At 45.6% G+C, this 10,109-nt stretch overlaps 1 pseudogene; it reads right to left on the bottom strand.

Moving 5' to 3' along the window:
* Positions 1–8,526: 8,526 nt before the first annotated feature.
* On the bottom strand, positions 8,527–9,875 carry LOC140729931 (interferon-inducible GTPase 5-like; annotated as a pseudogene).
* Positions 9,876–10,109: the final 234 nt, after the last annotated feature.

Here is a 10,109-nt window from a genome sequence, read left to right as displayed (position 1 = left end):
GGGCTGTTATCAGTGTGCCCCTCTTCCTCTTTCACAGTCGGATTGTCACACCATCCTGATATCTAGCACACAAAGTCAAGGGCTTTCTGGCACCCCATCCTCATCTGGAAAAGAGATTCTGCAGATACTGGGAATCATGAGCAACATACAGCAGGAACTCAGCAGGTCAGGCAGCATCAATGGAGGGGAATAGACAATTCTTCACGACTCCTGTTAATCCTCACACTGCTTGAGTCCAAGTGTATCCCGTTACCCCTATAAGGAGGGCTATCCCTGTTACCATCATTTCCGGGAGCTGTTTCTCCATTGTCACAGCCTGACCCAATGAACCATCCACCTCTTCAAAGTTTATTTCAGATTTCCAGCATTAGGCAGCACCTATGGAAAAGAATAAATAGTTGACGCTTCAGGCTGTGACATTTCATCAGAACTGGAGGGTCTGGTGTTCCACCTACCAACGAGTTCCAGCGACAGCAGGTTGGCAATGATTATATCCTTCCCCTTATTCAGTGCTGGGTCCAGTAAGGTATGGATTCATGTCACTGTTCCCAGCTTCATTGTCGAAACTTTCAGCATAATAAATTTAATTTCGTCAGCCCTGCTGGAATTTAAACTCAATCTCCTGTGTTATTTAGTCCAAGTATCGATGCAGTAGCTAAATCTGACAAGTAGTGTGCACACGCCCTTCAAAATAGTCCAGCTTAATGTTTGTTTTCTTCTTCTGTAATATTTCGATGTACTTTTGAATTGTGATTAAAAGATCTGACAGAAGCCAGCAACTGCCTCTCCGTCAGTGCTCATTCTTTGTGAACAGCGATGAATTCCATTAACCTTCACGATTCCCAGTCTCCAGTGCAACCAGGTGACTCAGTGTATTGGGGAGAGGGCAGGGTAACAACACAAAGGTTTTACTGCACAGCAGGTGGCAGGATTACTGACCCGTAATACAATACATTGTCATAGAGTCATACATGTAAAGAGCAGCACAGTATAAAAGCGGGCTCTTCAGCCTATCTAGTCCGTGCCAAAATCTTTAACACCCAATCAAAAATAGGGGACTCCCTATTGGTCTCAACCATGAGGTGCTATGAAACATCATCTTGTAGACATTCTACAAATTCACCTTCTTGAGATCCAGCACCACCCTGATTTTCCTAACCTACCCCTCTTACTATCATAATATTGTATTCTAGCATGCATTCCCTATTTCCCATTGTAATTTGTAAACCAGATCCTTACTACTGTTTGGGATTTGTATAGAACTCGCATCAGGGTCTTTTTCTGCTTGCAGTTCCTTGGCTCTACCCACAGTGACTCAACTCATTTTGAATATTTGTCAGCTCTTTCTTATTATATGATTTAGTTTTTTACACCATCCCCTCTTGCCTCTTGTCTGTCCGTTCGATACAATGTGTATCATTGGACATTAAGCTCTTAGCTATATTTTTCTTTATGTCATGATTGAGTGATACCCACAACATCATATATGCCAATCCATAACTGTGCTATAAGTTCATCTAACTTATTCTGTATTCTGTGCCAATTCAATGTAACATGTTCAGCCCTCTATTCACCAAGAAAAAAATCTGGAAGTCCAAGCAACCCACATAAAGTGCTGGAGAAATTCCTCCGGCATTTTGAATGTGTTGCTCCATTCACTCTTTATAATTATGTCCACTCATTGCAACTCATCATATCGACTGCAATTTTGCCCAATCATCAGCCTCATTTTGCAAGGAGAGTCAGTACATATTTCCTCTGTTTGTGAACCAACGACCTGATCCTCAGCAATTTCATTCTAGTTCCCACAGCACCCACCCCCGCACCCCAATAAACTCTAGAAAACCTGCCCGTAAGAATATTGGTCCCACTTTTGTACAGGTTGTACCTCCTGCAGAAGAACCATATTTCTGAACCGCTGGCACCTGTACCAGTTCCTCAGCCACACGTCCACTGCCAAATCATGTTCTAATAATTCTCGTGGCATGTAGTACAGGGAGCAATTCAGGGTTTACTACCCTGGTGGGCCTGTTCCTCAGCTTTCTACATAGCTCGCTAAAATCTCTCATCAGAGTCTCTACACCTTTTCTACCTACGTTATTGGTGCGAATATGTAGCAAGACTTCTGGCTGCTCACCATCCCCATTGAGGATGCTAAGAACCCGATCCGAGACATCCCCGACTGACTCTGGCACCTGGGAGGCAACATTCCATCTTGGCGTCTCTATCGCAACCGCAACATGTTGTCTCTGTTCCTTGAACTATGGAATTTCCTATTACCACTGTAGGCCTCTTCACCTCTCTGCTCTTATGAGCCACAGGCACCAGACTCAGAGCCAGAAAGCCGGTTACTGTGTTCCCACCCACACCCCCAACCGCATGGTAAGTCATCTATTGAACTTATTATTGAGTTATTAAAATAGCCACAGGTGTACTCTGCATTGGCTGCCAATTTACCTTCCTTCTCCTGACAGTCACCCATTTACCTGTGTCCTGCAGCTTAGGGGTGACTACGTTCCAGCGGCTCCTGTCTATCACCTGCTCGTTCTTCCATATGAGCCAAAGGTTTTCGGGTTGTAGCTCCAATTCCTTAATACATTCTCCGAGAAGCTGCAACTTGGTGCTCCTGGTATAGATGTGTTTATCTGGGAGACTGGATATCTCCCTGAATTCCCGCGTCTCACACACAGTAGAAAACAGTGCCCCTGGAGCCATTCTCACTGCACCACCAATCCCTAAACGACGATGAATGAAGAATTAAGAAGAAAGATAGAAACTTAACAGATACTTACCTCGCAAAAGCCACTTCAAACATTGACCAACTCACAGCTATGGCTGCTCCAAGACTGACTGCACTGCTTCCACGTGTTATTTTTATTTGCCCTTCCTAATTCAATTCAATTCAAATCAATTCATGTTTAACTGTATTTTAACCATACAGTGTATGATACCCAAGAATACAGCCAAACGGGACAGTATTACTATGGGGTCAAGGTGTAAAGACACATACCCAACAGTCACACTGTAAGATCACAATCACGTAATAAAAGTCCTGAGGCCGAAGCCCACCTCCCCCTGCAATGTTGTATCTTGACACATACAAGTCCATAATCCCAACGTTGTAAAAATACAACAACACAGAATATGTATGTATTATGTAATGGCTTCTTTGTAATGTTTCACTGCTAAGGCTAATGTAATGGCCTCTCTGTAATGTTAACTGCTGAGGTAATGGTTTCTCTGTAGCGGAAATGTTTGGGTTATGGCAGGAGATAATTATGCATGTTAGCCAATCAGGATTCTGTTGCCCTGTCTGGTGATCCTGGAAGCTGTTGATTTCACGGACTTTAGCGAGAGGGCGAGAGAGGGCTGAAGAGAGAAGACGCGAATGGAGAGATTCGGTAGGTCGCCAGATGGAGTGGACTCCCAGCGGGGGTCCGAAGGTCGGCGACACTCAGAGGAGATCGACTGGTCGAAGGCAGACTACTGAGTGAGCTCCAACGATTGCGCACAGACTGTTTAATAAGATTGGAGCACTTTTTCTTTCATATTTTGTTTCTCTACTAACCACATAGTCAAAGTAAGCGTTTTAAAGCTTAATAATTTAATCGCATATTGTGTACTGTTTGTTATTTCGGGGTACTGATTTGTAACAGGGGACACATCACGCAGCATCCGCCCAAACGAGGTTTCTTAAGTTTGGCCTGGCGGGGTGGGGGGAGGGGTGGTTACCAACCTCGAGATTAAGCCGCTAGGTGAAGCAAGTGTTACATATGTATATATCTATAAATAGAATATATATAGTCCAGAACCCCCAGCCCACTGAAATCATCTGTTAACTGGCCTCCAACACCCATTAGTTAACACTGTGGCTTTGAGGCCCAGTCCTAGCTGCAACGCCTGACTCCCACTCCCAGTCCTCACATCCCAAATAGTGAAACACAACCAGACAAATATATATGTATATAGTACAGAATGAAGGAGCTGCACCCCGAGCTGCTGCCCGAGTCGATGGAGGCTTACAGTTGAATAGCAAACGCCGTCACTGTCACTTTTCTTGTGATCTCAAGATCCCTTTGAATATTGTTTATCTGGGACACTGCAAGTTTGATTTGCTGATGATTAGATGGGAGAAGGGGCAGCTGGACGGGTTGTACCAAGGACTAGGCCTGAAACCACAGTGTCACCAGTTCACAGCTGCCCTGACCTAGGCTATGATTGCCATCCCCCTGCCAAATTAGTTTAAGCTGTCCAAAGTAGCACCAGCAAATCTCCAGGCCAGGATATTAGTGCATACAAGACAATAGTTTGTTGAAAGCAATGTCATGGGTAAACAGCATAGCCAAGAGATTATTTAACCTGCAAGCAACATCATTCCATCCATTTACCATTGGCTTGCTTATGGAGACAGCCAGGATGTGCATGAGAACTGAAACAAAATCGTCAGGATCCAGTACAGAAAGTCACACAATATTGGTCTAAGGAATTATATGAGCTTCTTCACGGAGCTAGTTGAGCTCAGAATCGGAAGAGTGGTTCATGCTGAAAAGATTGTGCTGCCAGCCTAAATTAAGATGTCTGTAATGCCACGGACTTCATCAGCAATCATGCTGAGGACTGAAGACAATCCAGGTGTTCCCGAACTGGAATCTATGGGTGGACTGGGAGATCCACTCATGACTGAATCTAGGACGACAGCATTCAAACCAGGTGACCTGTTCTGCACATAAAATTTTGATACAACTTTTGAAAAAGTATCATTGATGCCAAGAGACAATCTACCCATTTGTGTGTCAGGACTTGCATGTTGCATGCCATCCAAAGTAGCACCAGCAAATCTCCAGGCCAGGATATTGGTACATACAAGACAATAGTTTGTTGAAAGTAATGTCATGGGTAAACATCCATAGTGAAAATGGTTGGGACCAGGGTACTGGAAGTTATTGAAGAGGTGGAGTGCACGGGATATATCCCGGATGTAGGTGGGGAGGGACTGAACTATGGGTGACAAAATAGTGTCCAGGTAGGCAGATATAAGTTTGGTGGGGCAGGAGCAGGCTGAAACAATGGGTCTACCGGGACAGTCAGGCTTGTGAATCTTGGGGAGGAGGTAAAACCGAGCAGTGCGGGGTGCGGGAATTATGAGTTTTTTGGCTGAGGATGGAAGGTCTCCGAAGTTGATAAGGGTGATGATGGTATGGGAGACAATGGTTTGATGTTTTTTGGTGGGGTCCTGTTCCAGGGGTAAGTATGAGGAGGTGTCAGAGAGCTGCCATTTGATCTCAGTGAGGTAGAGGTCTGTCCACCAGACTACTACAGCACCAGCTTTGTCTGCAGGTTTGATGGTGAGGTTAGAATTACTGCAGAGAGTGGAGGGCTGTGCGTTCAGTGGGAGTGAGTTTGGAACAGGAGAGTGGAGTGGTGAGGTTGAGACAGTTAATGTCTCGGCGACAGTTGGAGATTAACAGATTGAGTGCAGGAGAAGGGGATGTCCAGGAGGAGGAGGATGTTTGAAGATGGGAAAAGGGGTCATCAATAGGGGGAGGGGAATCCTTGTTAAAGTAATAGGCTCAGAGACATAAGCGATGGAAAAAGATTTCAGGATCGTGGCGGGCACGGAACTCACTGAGGCGTGGACAGAGGGGGACAAAAGTGAGGCCCTTGTTAAGAAAATAACATTCTGCCGCAGAGAGCAGAAGGTCAGAGGGGATGATGAAGGCACGGCAAGGGTTGGGGTTGGGGTCAGAGGAGGTTAAAGAGTGGGAGGTCTTAGGAGGGAAAGGGTGGTTCGGATGTTCAGGGAGAGTGGGATGAGGGGAGGATGATGGATCAGAGGAATGGAGGGGTGATGAGGAGTGGAAAGAAGGATGGGAGGCGCGGGGAGGATAGGGGATAATAGAGAAATAGGACGAGCGGTAGGACCCAGTGGCTGAAATAATGGTGACGATCTTGAGAGGGTCGGAGCTGGGGGTGGCGGAGTCTGTTGCCTGCAGGGCACCAGAACTGAGATCTGAGTCAGAAGCGAGTGAGTCCATGGCCCACCGGGAGCTGGTGCCCATGTCCAGGAGGTCGTGGTTCCAGTCGGGGTCAGAGTCAGATGCGGATGGGTCTTCGGCAGGGTATTAAAGATTTCAGCAAGGACTAGATGGGCTGAAGAGCCTGTTTTATGTTCCGCTACTCTCTGCATCTATGACTCTATGACTGTGTATTGTATTTCGGGCCAGTAATCCTGCCACCTGCTGTGCAGTATAAAATCTGTGTTAGATAGATAGATAGATAGATAGATAGATAGATAGATAGATAGATACTTTATTCATCCCCATGGGGAAATTCAACATTTTTTCCAATGTCCCATACACTTGTTGTAGCAAAAAACTAATTACATACAATACTTAACTCAGTAATAATATGATATGCATCTAAATCACTAACTCAAAAAGCATTAATAATAGCTTTAAAAAAAAAAGTTCTTAAGTCCTGGCAGTTGAATTGTAAAGCCTAATGGCATTGGGGAGTATTGACCTCTTCATCCTGTCTGAGGAGGATTGCATCGATAGTAACCTGTCGCTGAAACTGCTTCTCTGTCTCTGGATGGTGCTATGTAGAGGATGTTCAGGGTTTTCCATAATTGACCGTAGCCTACTCAGCGCCCTTCGCTCAGCTACCGATGTTAAACTCTCCAGCACTTTGCCCACGACAGAGCCCGCCTTCCTTACCAGCTTATTAAGACGTGAGGCGTCCTTCTTCTTAATGCTTCCTCCCCAACACGCCACCACAAAGAAGAGGGCGCTCTCAACAACTGACCTATAGAACATCTTCAGCATCTCACTGCAGACATTGAATGACGCCAACCTTCTAAGGAAGTACAGTCGACTCTGTGCCTTCCTGCACAAGGCATCAGTGTTGGCAGTCCAGTCTAGCTTCTCGTCTAACTGTACTCCCAGATACTTGTAGGTCTTAACCTGCTCCACACATTCTCCATTAATGATCACTGGCTCCATATGAGGCCTAGATCTCCTAAAGTCCACCACCATCTCCTTGGTCTTGGTGATATTGAGACGCAGGTAGTTTGAGTTGCACCATATCACAAAGTCCTGTATCAGTTTCCTATACTCCTCCTCCTGTCCATTCCTGACACCCCCCACTATGGCCGTGTCATCAGCGAACTTCTGCACATGGCAGGACTCCGAGTTATATTGGAAGTCTGATGTGTACAGGGTGAACAGGACCGGAGAGAGTACGGTTCCCTGTGGCGCTCCTGTGCTGCTGACCACCGTGTCAGACCTACAGTCTCCCAACCGCACATACTGAGGTCTATCTGTCTAGTAGTCCACTATCCAATCCACCATGTGAGAGTCTACTCCCATCTCCGTTAGTTTGTGCTTTAAGATCTTGGGCTGGATGGTGTTAAAGGCACTAGAGAAGTCAAGGAATGTAATCCTCACAGCACAACTGACCCCATCTAGGTGAGAGAGTGATTTGTGCTGCAAATACGTGATAGCATCATCCACTCCCACCTTCCCCTTATACGCAAACTGAAGCGGATCCCGGGCGTGCCTGGTTTGTGGCCTCAGATTCTGTATTATCAGCCGCTCCATGGTCTTCATCACGTGTTGTTACCCTGCCCTCTCTCCCGATACGCTGATTCACCTGGTTGCACTGGAGAACAGGATTCATGAAGGTTAATGGAATTCATCGCTGTTCACAAAGAATGAACACTGACCAAGAGGCTGTTGCTTGCTTCTGTCAGATCGTTTATTCACAATTCAAAAGTACATCGAAATATTACAGAAGAAGAAAACAAACATTAAGCTGGACTATGATGAAGGGTGTGTGCACACTGCTTGTCAGATTTAACTACTGCATCGATACTTGGACTCAATAACACAGGAGATTGAGTTTAAATTCCAGCAGGGCTGAGGAAATTAAATTCATTGAGCTGAATGATTCGACATTGAAGCTGGGAACAATGACATGAATCCATACCTCATTGGACCCGGCACTGAATAGGGGTAGGATGTAATCATTGCCACTCTGTTGTCACTGGAACTGTTCGTTGGTAGGTGGACCACCAGACCCTCCAGTTCTGATGAACCATCACTGCCTAAAACGTTGACTATTTATTCTTTTCCATAGATGCTGACTGGTGTGTTGAGTTCCTCCAGCATTTTGTGTGCATTGCTTTGGATTTTCAGTATGTGCAGAATTTCTCGTGTTTGTGACATTAAACATCTACACCAGGATGACTGAATCTAAATTAAATTGTGAGGCATTCTGATGCAAAATGCTGCAGATGCTGGAAATCTGAAATAAACCTGGAAGAGGTGGGTGGTTCATTGGGTCAGGCAGTGACTATGGAGAAACAGCTCCTGTAAATGATGGTAACAGGGATAGCCCTCCTATTGGGGTAACAGGAAACACTTACAGTCAAGCATTGTTAGGATTAACAGGAGTCCTGATGAATTTTTTATTCCACTCTATTGATGCTGCCTGACCTGCTGAATTCCTACTGTGTGTTGTTCATGATTTCCAGTACCATCAGCATCTCTTTTCCAGATGGGGATGGGGTGACAGAAAGACCTTGATTTTGGGTGATAGATTTCGGGATGGTGTGACATTCCTCAGGGATAGAGTACGAGGGGCACACTGATAACAGCCTTCAGTTACCAATGCCTTCAGAGGAAGCAGCTGCCTTGGCATTTTTAAGGACAATTTTAGCTGTCTCCACCATTGCATCCAGTGAACTGTTCAGCATCATGAGAGTCACCCCAAAGGATGATGTTGCCCCAAAGATAGAGCCCAAAATGGGGACAATGTCAAGGAAGGGCTCGGCGATTGTCAGCGCCATTGCCACTGTGCTTCTCTGCATCAACAGCACTACCTGGTCACGTATGATCTCCCCGAACACCCATTTGTGCTCGGTACCTCTCCACAGATCTGTTACACTGGTCCTCACGCTCTGGGCCAGTTTGCTGAGTGATGCCTCATCCAGACCAAGGTTCTTCTGTATGAACAGGATACCAGTGGTAATGAGTGCCAGTTCACAGGCAAGGGATAAACCTGGAATGAGAACTACACCGATAGCCCGCGAAATTTCAGACAGCATCTGGATGAAACGCCGCAGAGCCTGACGTTTACTCTCTATAGCAGCTTCAGATGTGTTGGGGAGTGCTGTGATGAATAGATTCTTCTGTGTCTCCGAAAGATTGGATACCACAGCCTCCCTTAATTTAGCAAAATCAAACTGATCTAGGTTAAAAGCAAAATAGAGATAAACCGTAGGTTTCTCTATCCCTGATGCCTGTAGTGAGGAGACGCAATATGCCCTCACACTCCGGAACATATCCTTCTGGTTGTAATCCTTCTTGCGCCTTTCTGCCCTGATAGTCTCGTCAATCTTAGAGCGCACCAGTTAGAAAGGTTTGCCCGCCTTCTTCAGTGCTTCAGCCAATAACTTGTCATTCTCCATGAACCGAAAATCAGTGACAATGATGCCCAAATCATACTGGGAAAAGTTGGCTTCCTTCATGAACTGTTTCACTGGAAACATTGGTGTGTTCAACCCAGGGAAGTCATAGTACTGAACGTTAGGAAGGGTGGGGTGGGCATAAGTTCCACCACTTGGTGGTCTCTTTAGTTCCAGTTGGGGCAGCCCCTTTCTCATTCTCATTCAACTCAAGCAGGGCATTGATCAGGGTCGATTTGCCCGACCCAGAGTCACCCATCACCGCAATCCGGATCCATACATTTTTGAACTGCTTGGATTTTCTCTCAATGGCCAATTGAAGACCCGTCTCTCCTTCACATTGATAGGCAGACACCAGATCCTGCACATCCTTGGTGCTGTAATACAGGTTGGAAAGAACACCAGCCATTTCCCACTGAAAGAGGAAAACATGTTTATTATGTTGGAGAATGAAGTCATCGGGGAATCGCAAGTCCGGTTTGAACGAGCCAAATTAATTTAAATCAGCTTGTGACACGCGTGAGAGGATGGCAATGGTGGTTTGTTTTTCTATTCGGAGGATGGAAACTACAGGTGATTAACAGGTCTCCTGCATTTTTTAATTTATATTAACAACTTGCTTGAGAATATTAGTTCCATGTTT

The sequence above is a fragment of the Hemitrygon akajei genome, chromosome 7 (genome assembly GCF_048418815.1).
Source record: "Hemitrygon akajei chromosome 7, sHemAka1.3, whole genome shotgun sequence".
Taxonomy (NCBI): Eukaryota; Metazoa; Chordata; class Chondrichthyes; order Myliobatiformes; family Dasyatidae; genus Hemitrygon; species Hemitrygon akajei.
Note: the sequence above shows the minus strand (reverse complement) of the source record. Positions and strands in the feature narration are given on the sequence as shown.